The 14,542-nt window shown below is 46.6% G+C and overlaps 1 protein-coding gene across 1 annotated transcript in view; it reads left to right on the top strand.

Moving 5' to 3' along the window:
* CYSLTR1 (cysteinyl leukotriene receptor 1) overlaps nucleotides 1-14,542 on the top strand; it is a 78,648-nt gene that overhangs the window by 40,147 nt on the left and 23,959 nt on the right. The gene's annotated exons all lie outside the window — the stretch shown is intronic.

Raw genomic sequence — 14,542 nt, 5'->3', positions numbered from 1 at the left:
ACCAAGTCAGTTCCCCGCAGTGTCAGAATGCCCACCGCAGTCCTACTATAAGTCGCTGATCGCTGCCATTACTAGTAAAATATTATTTTTTTAAATCCCAGTATATATACTGCCATTTGTAAGCGCAGTAACTTTCACGTAAACCAAATAATTTACACGTATTGGGATTTTTTTTTAGCAAAGACATATAGCAGAATACCTTTTGGCCTAAATTTATGACAAAATTTGATTTTTTACATTTTATTACTAGACATGTTTAATAGCAAAAAGTCAAAAATACTGTTTTTTTTTTCTCAAAATTGTCGGCCTTTTTTTTTACAGCGCAAAAAATAAAAAACTCACAGGCAATCTAATACCACTGAAAGAAAGCTCTATTCATGGGAAAAAAGGATGTAAATTTCATTTGGGTGTAGTGTTGCATGACCATGCAATTGTCAGTTAAAATAAGCGTTGTAATGCAAAAAATTCCCTGGTCAGGAAGGGGGGAAAATCCTCTGGAGGGCAAGTGGTTAATTTGCTTAAGCACTCTGTATCCTAAATAGTTTTTTTTTTTTCATGTAAAACTTGCTTTCACTTGTTGTTGATCCTTTGCCGTATCTTGATGCTGTTGATCGCTTCCTTTTGTTTTGCAGCCACTTGCTCTCTACATGCATGACCTATCTAGGGTGAGATTTCTGATGGTGACGAGTGGTGCATGCATGTACAATGTGTGTTGCCACAGCCAAGCATAGTTTGCCTCAATAGCTCGTGTGACAGAGTGACAGCACAAGAGCACAACTGGGAGATAGTCAGACCACTGTCATTCTATTAAATGTGCCTGTACGGGGACATTCATGGCAAGATCACCGGGTATTTTTTAATGAAAAAATATGAAATGATTTAAAAATATTCTAGATTATTTTTGAACTGACATGTTAAAGTTTACATAAAGGGCTCATGTACACAGGGCTTTTATGACCGCTGGAAACTGACTGCTAGAAAACGTAGGTTAAAAACGTCAGTTTACCTGCGTTTACCTACCGCGTATATGTGCGTTTAGCCACGTTTATGTGTGTTTGCTTTTAGAAGCGTTTTTAAAAGATAACCTCAAGAGACCCTCCCAAATGCCCAGAATGCACTGAAAAATAGTAAATAATTAACTATTTCAGACATTTTGTGAGAAATAGAGCGGAAGCAGAGAGAGCAGTATGTTTTGGGATTACCTGTCTTTTCTGGTTGTATTCACTATGGATCCTATCATGAGCATAATGCAGCACGCTATACCATTTTTTTCCTAGCAAGCAAAACCTGGAACTGACTGCACTGGTGTACCAGGTCCATTTGAATACATGGAAAACGGTGTGCATGCATGCATTTATGATGTTAGAAAAAAGGCACCGGACAGCATCTGAATATGGACCAGCCCAAAAAACGCATTTACAAGCATTTACACGTGGTTACAAGTGTTTGGCATTTGAAACGCCTGTAAACTCTGCTCCTGAACGTGATTTATGTGCTTTCAAAAAAATGCCTGTAACCTCAACTTCCTGTAAATGACATGGACACATAGGAAAACATTAACCCCTTGACGCCGACGTAACACAAATATGCGGCCTCACGGACCTGGGCTTTTTTCCGTGGGGCCGCATATTTGCGTACCTGTCTTTGTGCTGGGAGCGCGCCGCTCGGCGCGCTCCCAGCACCAAGACCGCGGTGTCACTGAAAGCCCCGGGTCCCGTTCTAACGATCGGGACCCGGGACTCCCGATTCCGGGTCACGTGATCGCTGTGATAGCCTCTGATTGGCTATCACAGTGATCAATCACTGTGCAGCCCGGCCCCCTTATTTTCTCTCTCTCTATGAATGGAGAAGAGAGATACATTGTATCTCTCGAACTCCTGACACAGAGAGAGAAAAAAAAGTTTGTAAAAAAAAAAAAAAGATAAATAAATATTAAAAAATAAAAGAAAAAATAAAGAAAAATACCTAGATCAAGGTTTGATCTAGTTCAGTACCAGGGTTAGTGTTTGGGTCAAGGTCAGGGTCAAAGGTCAGGGTCAAAGGTCAGGGTCAAGGGCAAAGGTCAGGGTCAAAGGTCAGGATTTAAAAAAAAAATTGGTATCAGTGTCAGTTAGTGTTAATGTCAATGTCAGTGACAGTGTGTTTTATATAAAAAAAAAAGACAAAAACAAAATGCGCACTGTTGTTTCTGGACTGTACTACGGGTACAAACAACAAATAACATACACATATATGGTATCGCTGCGATCGTCAAGAACTGGAGAATGTATTTTGAGTTGTTCTTTGGTGGTAGGTTATGGTCGTAACAAGAAACACACAGTTAAATTTAAAAAAATGATTTTTTTTACTATTTTGGCCCAGTTTTCCTTTAATAATAAAAAAAAATTAGGAGCTATCCATGACCATTTACCACCAAATGAAAGCCCAATTTGTCCTGAAAAAAACAAGGTATAATCCACCTGGATGTACAAAGTAGTTGTGACGATATGTACGGTTTTACTAACACGTCAACGTTGCAGAATTGTGCTTAGGCATTTAGATTTGTTTTACCCTTAGGCGTGAAGGGGTTAAGGAGAGTTCAAGGGCTGCAGAAAATAAAGCACAACTGCTCCTAAACTAAGAATGTGAGCTTTATACAGTAAATCTCTCACACATAACTGCCAAATGAAATGTGCTAGTTGAAAAATGTGCCTATAGTGTACCTTACTTTGCGTGTGACAAGCACATTAAAATGGGTAGCCTGGTAGAATGCATGTTCGCAATGAAACAAAATACAATATAATAGTTTCCTGGTAAAACGCTGGAATTAGCAGACATCCTGTTTCTAAACTCTAGAGGACATTTCCCCACCTTTTTCCTTCCCAGGCAGCAGATGACATTAGCAGCTGCCGGGTATCTGTATTACTGAATTTTACACATTGTGTATCACCTAAATGGGAAGAGGTGGGGTGAAGAGAAGGGACAAATTTAAAAAACATCAAAGGGACTTCCCTACCCAGATGAATGTGTTTCATCCCTGAGGATGCACTAGTTTTTGTTCTGCCTTCCTTCTGTGACCTTAGAATCCTACAGCCCTGCATCATTCCTAAATTTAAAATATAATAGATAAAATAAGAATTCACGCTAGCAGCCTGTAGCTGCATATCTATGACGTGTAATTTAAAGTGACTGTAAATCCTTACCTTGAAAAACAACCCAATTCATTTAAAATAGGATTGAAAGGCAAAACAGTTGTGTATAGATATATAAAAATATAAATTTATAACCTTATAAAAAGCTTTTTTCCCAATTTTTTTATGTGATCACATTCCCTCTGTTCTCAGCTGCAGAAGGAACTTAGAGAGCTGTTGGAGGAGAAACAGAAGTATACTACCTTCCCAGTGAATAGCTGTTCAGGAGTGTGTGTCAGGACAAGTCTGATCATTGGAAGAGATCAGGATTATCTCCCAGCACATCTAGAGAACTGGCCATGCTATGCTCTCCTACTGAATGTGGTTACTTTTTAATAGGAAAGATGGACTGGCAAGCACACAAGGTTTTTCACACAAAGGAAGCAACACAAAGAACAGGATACTTTGTCATACAAGTACTTGGTACAGCAGGCACATATCAGGAATATGACATGTTGGGTTTACATATTCTTTAACCACTTCCCGTCCGGCCGTTGTATATAAACGGCCGGACGGTGGCACTGCAGGGTCGGTTGGCCGTCTATAAACGGCCTCCCCGCACCTTGCTTGTGCGCGCTCCCTGGGAGCGCGCAGCACCGCGATCCGGTGCCTGCTGTATCCTCCGGACACAGTGAAACACCGATCGTCGGACGGGACCTCTGTACGAGGTCCCGATCATGTGATCACTGATTGGCCAATCAGTGATCACATGCAAAGTAGTAAGCAAGATGTCACTTGTGACATCATTGCTTACTACGTGTGAAATCTGTGAATGATCACAGAGGTCACATGGTACAAGGCTATTCACAAAAGCCTTGTACCATGTGACAAGCTGTGACCAATCACAGCTCACTCAGTACTTCTCAATGAGTGCAAGAATGCACACAGAGAGAAAGAGAAATGATTGCTTTTACATCCTATATGGGTGTAAAAGCAATCAGTGTAAAAAAAAAATAAAAAATCTTCATCACCCCCCACAAGTAGTACAGTGTCACCATGGTGACACTGTACTGCTAGGGTGACCGTATGTAAAAAAAAAAATAAAATAAAATAAAATAAAAATGTAAAACAAAATGTTTAAAAATTATAATTTTTGCTTATAAACTAATTTGGATTTTTTTTTTTACTAAAAAGATAATGGAATAAATTTTGGCTAAGATTTATGATGAAATATTATTTATTTGCAAAATTTTATAAAAAAAACACTTTTTTTCAAAATTTTTGGACATTTCATTTACATAGCAAAAAAAATACAAATCCCAGTGGTGAATAAATACCACCAAAATAAAGCTTTATCTGTCTCAAAAAAATGGTAAAAAATTCATTTGTGTACAGTGTTGCATGACCGCGCAATTGTCATTCAAAGTGTGATAGCGCTAAAAGCTGAAAATTGCCCTGGTCAGGAAGGGGGTAAAAGTGTCCGGACAGGAAGTGGTTAAGTCATTAAAGTGTTAGAAAATGGAATCATTTATATACTGTATTTAAACAGACTCTCTCATTTACACAGGGTTATAGACTCTATTCCAGACCCCATGTTACAGCCCTGTCCCAATCACAAGGCACTTAGTTCTACATTTGATTAGAAGTAACACCTGACACGTTTTAACCATTGTCTGCTAAAAATGAGAAAGTTTGGGATTTATTTTTGGATTTTAAACCCAAAAGTGGACCTGGACTCAAACATGTTAATTTTGCCTAAGCAGTACCCTGCAAAGTTTATCTTTTTCCTGTAATTTCTCTTTAAAAATGGCAATGTCAGGACACCAATCCAAAATCACCGCAGTGCTGAAAACATGGATGGACTCTTACCAAAACAAATGCCCTCTCTATATTATAGGGCAAAACTGCATGTGATCTTATTTACCACAAGCTCTTATTCTGAACCTTCCTTCTACCTCCGAATGGCAGCTTAATTTACTCCAGGCAATGTGATGGAAAAAATTAAGCCCATAGTGTAATTAATTCAACAAATATTTGTTTATAAGATTAAAAATATGTCTACAGTATGCAGGAATATAAAAACATGTAGTCTGCATATTCCAAGATGGCAGAAACTTGTTATAGAGTTATTATGCAAATACTGTGACCCTACTTGCATATGGTAATATTGCATTGCCTTCTACTTCCTGTTTCCTGTTCTATGCTGACCTGGATGTAGTTCTGTTGTACAACATGATTCCTCACACCAGCATCTTGTGTTGTCTGCATTCCTGTACATGAAACATGGTGTCAGAAGTGACTTGAATCAGGACTGAGCCTGTTGTTTGGAGCACAGCAGCTTTGGGAAACACAGGTTTGTGAACTACAGCCTGAGACTGTGGACTTTCTGATATTTGATAGCTCAGAGGCTTACTGACATTATGGTTGCCATGAACTGCATACCTCCCCTAGAGGGGATGACAATGAGTGGGGATTGGAGCAGCAATTGGGAATGTTTCAGAGCTGAATTTGAAGATTATTCTCTGGCTACAGGCTTGAATGAGAAATCTGCAGTAGTGCAGGCAGCAACCCTGAGAAGAGTCATGGGCAGTGAATGCAGGCATGTGTATAAACACAATCTGACCCTCACAGCAGATCAGCAGGACAATGTTACAGCCATTCTAAATGAACTGGAAGTTATTTCAAACCTGCTAAAAATGTCATTTATGAAAGGTATGTGTTTGGATGCTGCAAACAAGAAGAGGGAGAATCTTTTGATAACTTTGTTACACGCTTGAGAGAAAAGGCAGCAACTTGTGAATATGGCACACTCAGAGACGAATTGATAAGGGACAAATTTGTTCTTGGTATAGCTAGCGAGAGCACACGCAGGCGCCTCCTAAGAGAACATGAGTTAACTCTAAACACAGCCATTGAGACGTGCCGTACAGCAGAGCTCACTGACAGACGTCTGAAAGTTATGGAACAGGACAGACAGCAGACCGACAGCATAAACATTGCAATGCAGCATCGCAACATAAACAAACCTCAGCAACGCCGCCTGATGAGCACAAATACTGCCAACCCTACAGCTTGCAAATACTGTGGGACTGTGCATCAAAGAATTAAAGAGCAGTGTCCAGCTTATGGGAAGTCTTGTAAGTCTTGTGGAAGAACAAACCATTTTGCTAACGTTTGTTTGTCAAGTAAACGATGGCCATCAATAGGCAAATTACACAATGTGGAGAACACATCCACATATGAGGAAGAGACACACACCACGGAAGTTATATACAGCAGTGAATTGATCGGCACTGTGCAATCCAGAGGAAAGAAATGGTTTGTCACTTTACATTTAAATAATAAGCCCCAATCCTGCCAGCTCGATTCAGGAGCAACTTGTGATGTAATGTGCTTAAGAGACAAAATGGTGTTAGCACCAGAAGCACGTCTACTGCCAAGTGACACCAGGTTAAAGTTATACTCAGGTGCGATTATGAAATCTCTAGGGCTCTTCAAGACAGAATGTGCCATACGTGGACTAACACACAAGCTGGAGTTTGAAATTGTGGAAGCCTGCCAAAAGCCACTGTTGTCTGGCTCAACCTGTGAGCGTCTAGGGCTGATACGTTTCTCCGTCCCTGCAGAGCTTAATGTGATGGACAATCTATCCAAGGGGCCCTTGACAAAACAACTGCTGCTAAAGGAATTTAGTGATGTGTTTACTGGGCCAGTGGAATCTGTACCAGGAGAAGTTCATTTCGACCTTGATGTGAGTGTCCCTCCAGTCCAATGTGAACCACGCAATGTGCCGGTGGCATTAAAACAAGCAGTTAAGGCACAGCTTGACCAGTATGAGGCCAATGGACACTTGGCACCAGTGAGTGACCCAACTGACTGGATAAGTAACATGGTGATTGTAAGGAAGCCAAATAAGCTACGAATATGCATAGATCCCAAATTCTTAAATATGGCACTGAGACGATCTCACTACATCATGCCAACTCTCGAGGATGTTTTGTACAAGCTGCCAAAGGCACGTCTGTTCACACTTGTTGATGCCCGGGATGCATTTTTACAGTGTAAGTTGGATGATGCAAGTAGTTACATGACAACCTTCTGGACTCCGTGGGGCAGGAAAAGATGGCTCAAACTGCCTTTTGGAGTATCAGTTGCACCAGAGGTGTATCAACGTAAACAACATGAACTATTGGCTGGACTCTGTGGTATTGAACCAATAGCTGATGACATCCTTGTGGTTGGCTGTGGGGACACAGATGAGGAAGCAGAGCAAGATCATGATGGCAAACTGCTGGAACTGATGAATCGTTGTAGGCAGGTAAAATTGAGACTTGGCATGAAAAAACTGCAATTCAAGGTCAAAGAGGTCCGCTTTCATGGACACATTCTAACCTGGAGAACCTGGTTTGAACCTGTTTGAAGGCTGACCCAGAAAAAATCAGAGCCATACAGGATATGCCGCAGCCAGCAAATGTGAAATCCCTGCAACGCTTCATTGGATTTGTTACCTACCTAGCAAAATTCCTACCACACCTCTCAGAGGTCTGCGAGCCATTGACAAGGCTTCTGGACAAGGACGCTGTTTGGCATTGGCTTCCTAAGCATGATAATGCAGTGCAGGACATCAAACGCTTGGTCACGGACACACCTGTCCTGAAGTACTATGACGTTACAAAACCTGTAACTATTCAAAGTGATGCAAGCAAAACTGGACTTGGGTGTTGCCTATTGCAAGCTGGCCAGCCTATCGCTTTTGCTTCAAGGGCACTGACTCTTACGGAACAAAACTACGCACAAATAGAAAAGGAGTGTCTGAGTATAGTGTTTGCCTGCCAGCGCTTTCATTACTACCTCTATGGGCGCGACGAGATCACGGCAGAAACTGACCATAAACCTCTGATTTCTATTTTCAAGAAACCACTTTTGTGTGCCCCCAAACGTCTACAGAGCATGTTGCTCACGTTACAAAACTATTGCCTAAATGTTGTCTATAAACCTGGTCCTGAAATGTACATTAGTGACACTCTTAGCAGAGCTACAGCAGCAGGTGGTACACCTGAGTATGCACAACACACAGTTTGCAATGTTCAATGGGACCTGGAGGTCCTGTCACAGATTAATCATTCAGACTATTTAAACGTCACGGACCAACAATTGCTTCAGATAAAACAGCACACTGAAACTGATGAGAGTTTGCAGGCTCTTAAATATGTTGTTCTGAATGGTTGGCCTGATTCCAAGTTGGAAGTGCCATTACTTGTGAGAGAATATTGGACTTTCAGAGATGAAATCGCCATTCAGGATGGTATACTGTACAAGGGGCCAAGGGTCATCATTCCTAAATCTTTAAGATCAGAGATGCTGACTCGTATTCATGCCAGTCACATTGGCGGAGAAGCATGCTATAGGCAAGCACGTGATACCCTATACTGGCCCAACATGCAGAATGAGATTAGAGACTTTGTTAGCTGTTGCTCGGCATGCAATGAATATGCGCAGGCACAACAGAAAGAACCTATGATGTCGCATGTGCTGCCCACCCGGCCTTGGCAAATTGTAAGCATGGACTTGCTGAATTATGCTGGCCAGGATTTTCTACTAATTGTTGATCACTATTCTGACTTTTGGGAGATTGAGCTACTTCCTGACCTGTCTGCTGATACTACCATCAAGCGTTGTAAAGTACAGTTTGCACGTTATGGCCAGCCGGATAGAGTAATCTCGGATAATGGACCTCAATTTGCATGTGAGCAATTCAGACGGTTCTCTAAAGATTGGGGATTAGAGCATGTTACCTCATCCCCGAGGCACCCGCAAGCAAATGGAAAAGCGGAATCGGCTGTCAAGATAGTGAAGAATCTTTGTAAGAAGGCCAAGTTTGATGGTACTGATCCATGGAAGGCCATTCTACATTGGAGGAACACTGTCAAGGTCCTACCTTTTCCCTGTGGTTATGTTACTTCATGTGCTGGTGTCCATCTTGGATTCTGCTGTGCATGATGGGAGCCCTTTTATGCCTTCAGGTTTCTGTGGTCCATCCTCCAGAGGGGTGTGGCTGATGACATATAAGCCTGTGGCCCGCACATGCTCTTTGCACTTGTGTCTTGTGTCTTTGTGTTGCTGTTACTCTGTTCTGACTCTCGTGACTCTCCTGGTATCTGATTCGGCTTGTCTTGACTATTCTTTGTATTCTCCTTTGATCTGACCCTCTGTTGCTGAACCCGGCTCGTGACCTGTGATTCTCGTCTGCTGTCCTGTACTGTTCTGTCCTGTTGTTGTTGACCCCGGCTTGTCTGACTACTCTTTTGTCTCTTCCACCAGCTACACGCCATTGGCGGCGGCCATTACCGCAGCTGAGGTGTCTTGGGGGCCGCGACCTGGTTCCTGGCTGCGTCAAGTCCATCCCCACCATCAGGGGCCCTGGTGAAGGGCAGCCTGGGACTTAGACTCCGCGCCCTGAGGGACTTCGGTCTGTGGGTGGTGGTTGTCGTCAGCCAGTGCGTTACATTGTTAGGCCTGCCTGTCCGTTCCTCAGCTCCTGCCCTGACATTACACAAGTGCCATGAACCCTGACGGTGCAGGCACGCCTTCGCTCCCAATGCTAGTCGCCAGACTCGATCAACAGGATCACCTGTTGGATCAGTTCGCTCAGGCGTTGCAAACTCTGCTTGCACGCACCGCGCACCTTACTCCTGGTGTTATTAGGCCGGTTGTCGCTCCGGTGGTCGCTTCCGCTGCTGTTCCGCTTGCTGTGCCTACCGCCGCGGCTGATGCGGTACCCGCGGTGTCCAGAGGTATGACCGGTTCAGCCCCTCTTCCACAGCGCTTTGGGGGTGAGCCGAGTCAGTGTCGTGGGTTCCTCAACCAGGTGGGTATTTATTTTGAATTAATACCCCACGCCTTTCCGTCTGAGAGGTCAAAGGTGGGGTTCCTCATCTCACTACTCTCAGACAAGGCCTTGGCCTGGTCAAATCCCTTATGGGAGAGGAACGACCCGGTGATTCAAGATTTTTCTGGTTTTGTCGATGCCTTCCGTAGGGTATTCGACGTACCGGCTCGTTCCGCCTCGGCGGCCAAGCTGCTCATGACCATGCATCAGGGTTCACGGACCGTGGCCGAGTACGCTATAGAGTTTCGTACCCTGGCGGCAGAGGTCGGTTGGAACAATGAGGCTCTGGTGGCTGCGTTTTCCCATGGTCTTTCTGACTCATTGAAGGACGAGATTGCAGCTAAGGAACTGCCTGTGGTGTTGGAGGAGCTCATCTCTTTCCTGATCCTGATTGACACCAGGCTCAGGGAGAGGCCTTCACTCAAGGAACGCCTGCGGAGGCCTTCCAATCGACTGGCACCTGCGTTTTCTGTCCCACCCGTTCCTCCCTCTCCTCCCACGCCTCCTGGGGATAGCTTGTCTGGTGGGGAACCCATGCAGCTGGGGTTTGCTCGCCTTTCCGAGGGGGAGCGGGCCGCTCGGCGTCGGGAGGGTCGCTGCCTGTACTGTGGCCTCGGTGGGCACTTTCGGCAGTCTTGTCCGGTCCGTCCGGGAAACGCTCGCACCTGAGATCATGTCGGGGACAGATCTTGGGTGGAGTTTCCTCGTCCCCGGCATTCCGCAAGGATAAGCCACTGATCACCGTGGTCCTTTCTTGGACAGGGGGCTCGGTGACGGCCCAGGCGTTGGTAGACTCTGGGGCCGGTGGGTTGTTCTTGGACAGCTCGTTTGCTGCGCAGCACTCCATTCCCCTGCAGGCTCGTGCTGCCCCATTGGTTCTCGAAGCAATAGATGGCAGGCCCCTGCAGCCGCCGCAGGTTACCCACGAGACCCTGCCAATAGAGGTAGCCATTGGGGCTGTTCACAGGGAGTTGGCCTGTTTTCAGGTGATTTCTTCCCCACACTATTCGGTGGTTTTGGGGTATCCCTGGCTCCAGAGGCACAATCCAACCTTCAATTGGCAAACAGCCGAGATTCTCTCATGGTCTCCACAGTGTGGGGCCGGGTGCATCCGGGGGCCGGTTAAGGTATTGTGTGCCTCCTCGGACTCTGCGTTGCCCACCGACTATGGGGAATACCGGGACGTGTTCGATAAGGTACGCGCTGGTACCTTACCACCGCATCGTCCTTACGACTGCGCCATATCCCTGCAACCCGGGGCCACTCCTCCACGTGGCAGGGTGTACCCTCTCTCGGTTGCGGAGAATAAGGCCATGGAGGAGTACGTGGTGGATGCGCTTTCCCGGGGGCACATTCGTAAGTCTACTTCCCCAGCAGGAGCGGGGTTTTTTTTTCGTAAAGAAGAAAGGTGGGGAATTGAGGCCCTGCATCGATTATAGGGGTCTCAATCGGATTACCATTAAAAATGCATATCCAATTCCTTTGATTTCTGAGTTATTCGACCGCCTTAAGGGAGCAACGGTCTTTACCAAACTCGACCTTAGGGCGGCGTACAACCTCGTACGGATCAGACAGGGGGATGAGTGGAAGACCGCGTTTAACACCAGAACTGGGCACTACGAATACCTGGTGATGCCTTTCGGATTGTGTAACGCGCCCGCAGTCTTTCAGGAATTCATAAACGATGTCCTTCGTGATTTGTTGCAGCAATGCGTAGTGGTTTACCTGGATGACATCTTGGTTTACTCTACCTCCATGGAGTCCCATATCCAGGATGTTAAGCAGGTGCTGCAACGATTGCGTGAGAACGGACTCTTTTGTAAACTCGAGAAGTGCGAGTTCCATCGATCCCAGGTTGCCTTTTTGGGCTACATAATTTCCGCGGAGGGATTTTCCATGGACCCTCAGAAGGTTGCGGCAGTTCTGCAGTGGCCTCGTCCCAATGGTCTTCGGCCCATTCAGCGCTTTCTGGGTTTTGCCAACTACTATCGGAAGTTCATCAGGAACTTCTCCACATTGGCAAAGCCTCTCTCTGACCTAACCAAGAAGGGGAGTAACCCTCACGAGTGGCCATCCGAGGCCATCAGAGCTTTCGAGGCTCTGAAAGCTGCCTTTGCTTCGGCTCCGATTCTTTCGCATCCCAATCCTGGGTTGCCCTTCGTCCTCGAAGTTGATGCTTCCGAGACGGGAGTAGGGGCTCTCCTGTCTCAGCGTCGGTCACCCGATGGACCCCTACTTCCCTGCGGGTTCTACTCCAGGAAGCTTTCCTCGGCTGAGTGCAACTACCAGATTGGAGATCGGGAGTTGTTGGTCATCATTCTGGCTCTCAAGGAATGGAGGCACCTGCTCGAGGGTTCCGCGGTTCCGGTCCTCATTCTTACAGATCACAAGAACCTGACTTATCTTTCGGAGGCCAAGAGATTGACACCCCGCCAGGCCAGATGGGCTCTGTTCTTGTCACGCTTCAACTATGTGGTTTCATATTTGCCTGGTTCCAAGAATGTCAGGGCTGATGCGTTATCACGGCAATACTCTGAGTTGTCCAGGGAGGACTCTGAGCCAATCTCACTTATACCTCCAGATCAGATCCTGGCTGCCATTCGCACCAGTCTGACCTCTCCCCTTGGGGAGCAGATTTTGGCGGCTCAAACTGATGCTCCTCCCGGGAGGCCGGAGGGTAGATGTTTCGTACCCGAGGGATTGCGCACCCGCCTGCTGCGTACCTACCATAACGCCAAAACTGCCGGGCATCCAGGGAAGAACCAGCTGTGTTGGGTCGTCTCTCGCTTATTCTGGTGGCCAACCCTCCGTGCCGACATTGCCTCTTATGTAGCGGCATGTTCGATCTGTGCCCAGAATAAGTCTCCACGGCATCTCCCTTTGGGTCTTCTGCAACCCATTCCCAATGGGGAGCGTCCTTGGTCACATCTAGGGATGGACTTTATTGTAGACCTCCCGGTGTCTCGGGGTCATACGGTCATCCTCATGATCGTCGATCGGTTTTCCAAGATGTGCCATTGCATTCCACTCAGGAAATTACCCACAGCGCAGGAACTGGCCACGGTCTTTTCCAGGGAGATTTTTCGCCTGCATGGGTTACCTAAGGTGATTGTCTCAGACCGCGGGAGTCAGTTCGTGTCCAGATTCTGGCGTGCCTTCTGCTCCCAGTTGGGTATTAGTCTCTCCTTTTCATCAGCCTACCACCCGCAGTCCAATGGGGCTGCGGAGCGTTCCAATCAGGCCTTAGAACAATTCCTTCGGTGTTATATTTCAGACCATCAGGATGATTGGGCCGATCTCCTGCCGTGGGCAGAGTTTGCCAGGAACTCGGCGGTCAACTCCTCCACCGGGATGTCTCCCTTCATGGCCAACTATGGGTTTCAACCCGCGGTATTACCTGAGAGGTTCTCACCACAGGACATTCCGGCTGTGGAGAACCATCTTGCTGCCCTGCGTTCTTCTTGGGGGCAGATCCAGAGGGCCTTGAGGGACTCAGCTCAGCGCCAGAAGTTCCAGGCTGATCGCAGACGGTTGCCCGCTCCTTCATACCAGGTCGGCGATCGGGTGTGGTTGTCTACTCGCAACCTCAATCTTCGGGTGCCCACACCCAAACTGGCTCCCCGTTTTGTCGGTCCTTTCCGCATTCTCCGCAAAGTGAATCCGGTGGCCTATGCACTTGCCCTTCCGTCTGGGATGCGGATCTCCAATATCTTTCATGTTTCCCTGTTGAAACCTCTGATCTGCAATCGCTTCACTACCTCTCTTCCTCGGCCCCGTCCTGTCCGGGTTGACGGTCATGAGGAGTATGAGGTGAGCCGGATCCTGGACTCTCGATTGGTGCGCGGTCAATTACAGTTCCTGGTTCATTGGCGCGGTTATGGTCCCGAGGAGCGTTCCTGGGTTCCTTCCGCGGATGTCCATGCTCCTGCCCTCCTCCGCGCTTTTCATACCCGCTTTCCTCAGAAACCTTTTGTTGAGCCGCGGAGGGGGAGGGGCCCTTGAGGGGGGAGGTACTGTCAAGGTCCTACCTTTTCCCTGTGGTTATGTTACTTCATGTGCTGGTGTCCATCTTGGATTCTGCTGTGCATGATGGGAGCCCTTTTATGCCTTCAGGTTTCTGTGGTCCATCCTCCAGAGGGGTGTGGCTGATGACATATAAGCCTGTGGCCCGCACATGCTCTTTGCACTTGTGTCTTGTGTCTTTGTGTTGCTGTTACTCTGTTCTGACTCTCGTGACTCTCCTGGTATCTGATTCGGCTTGTCTTGACTATTCTTTGTATTCTCCTTTGATCTGACCCTCTGTTGCTGAACCCGGCTCGTGACCTGTGATTCTCGTCTGCTGTCCTGTACTGTTCTGTCCTGTTGTTGTTGACCCCGGCTTGTCTGACTACTCTTTTGTCTCTTCCACCAGCTACACGCCATTGGCGGCGGCCATTACCGCAGCTGAGGTGTCTTGGGGGCCGCGACCTGGTTCCTGGCTGCGTCAAGTCCATCCCCACCATCAGGGGCCCTGGTGAAGGGCAGCCTGGGACTTAGACTCCGC

Source organism: Staurois parvus, unplaced genomic scaffold (genome assembly GCF_062004578.1).
Source record: "Staurois parvus isolate SC_StPar_1 unplaced genomic scaffold, SC_StPar_1.0 ptg000668l, whole genome shotgun sequence".
NCBI classification, from domain to species: domain Eukaryota; kingdom Metazoa; phylum Chordata; class Amphibia; order Anura; family Ranidae; genus Staurois; species Staurois parvus.
The sequence above is the reverse complement of the archived record's forward strand: the minus strand, read 5'-3'. Positions and strand labels throughout refer to the sequence as shown.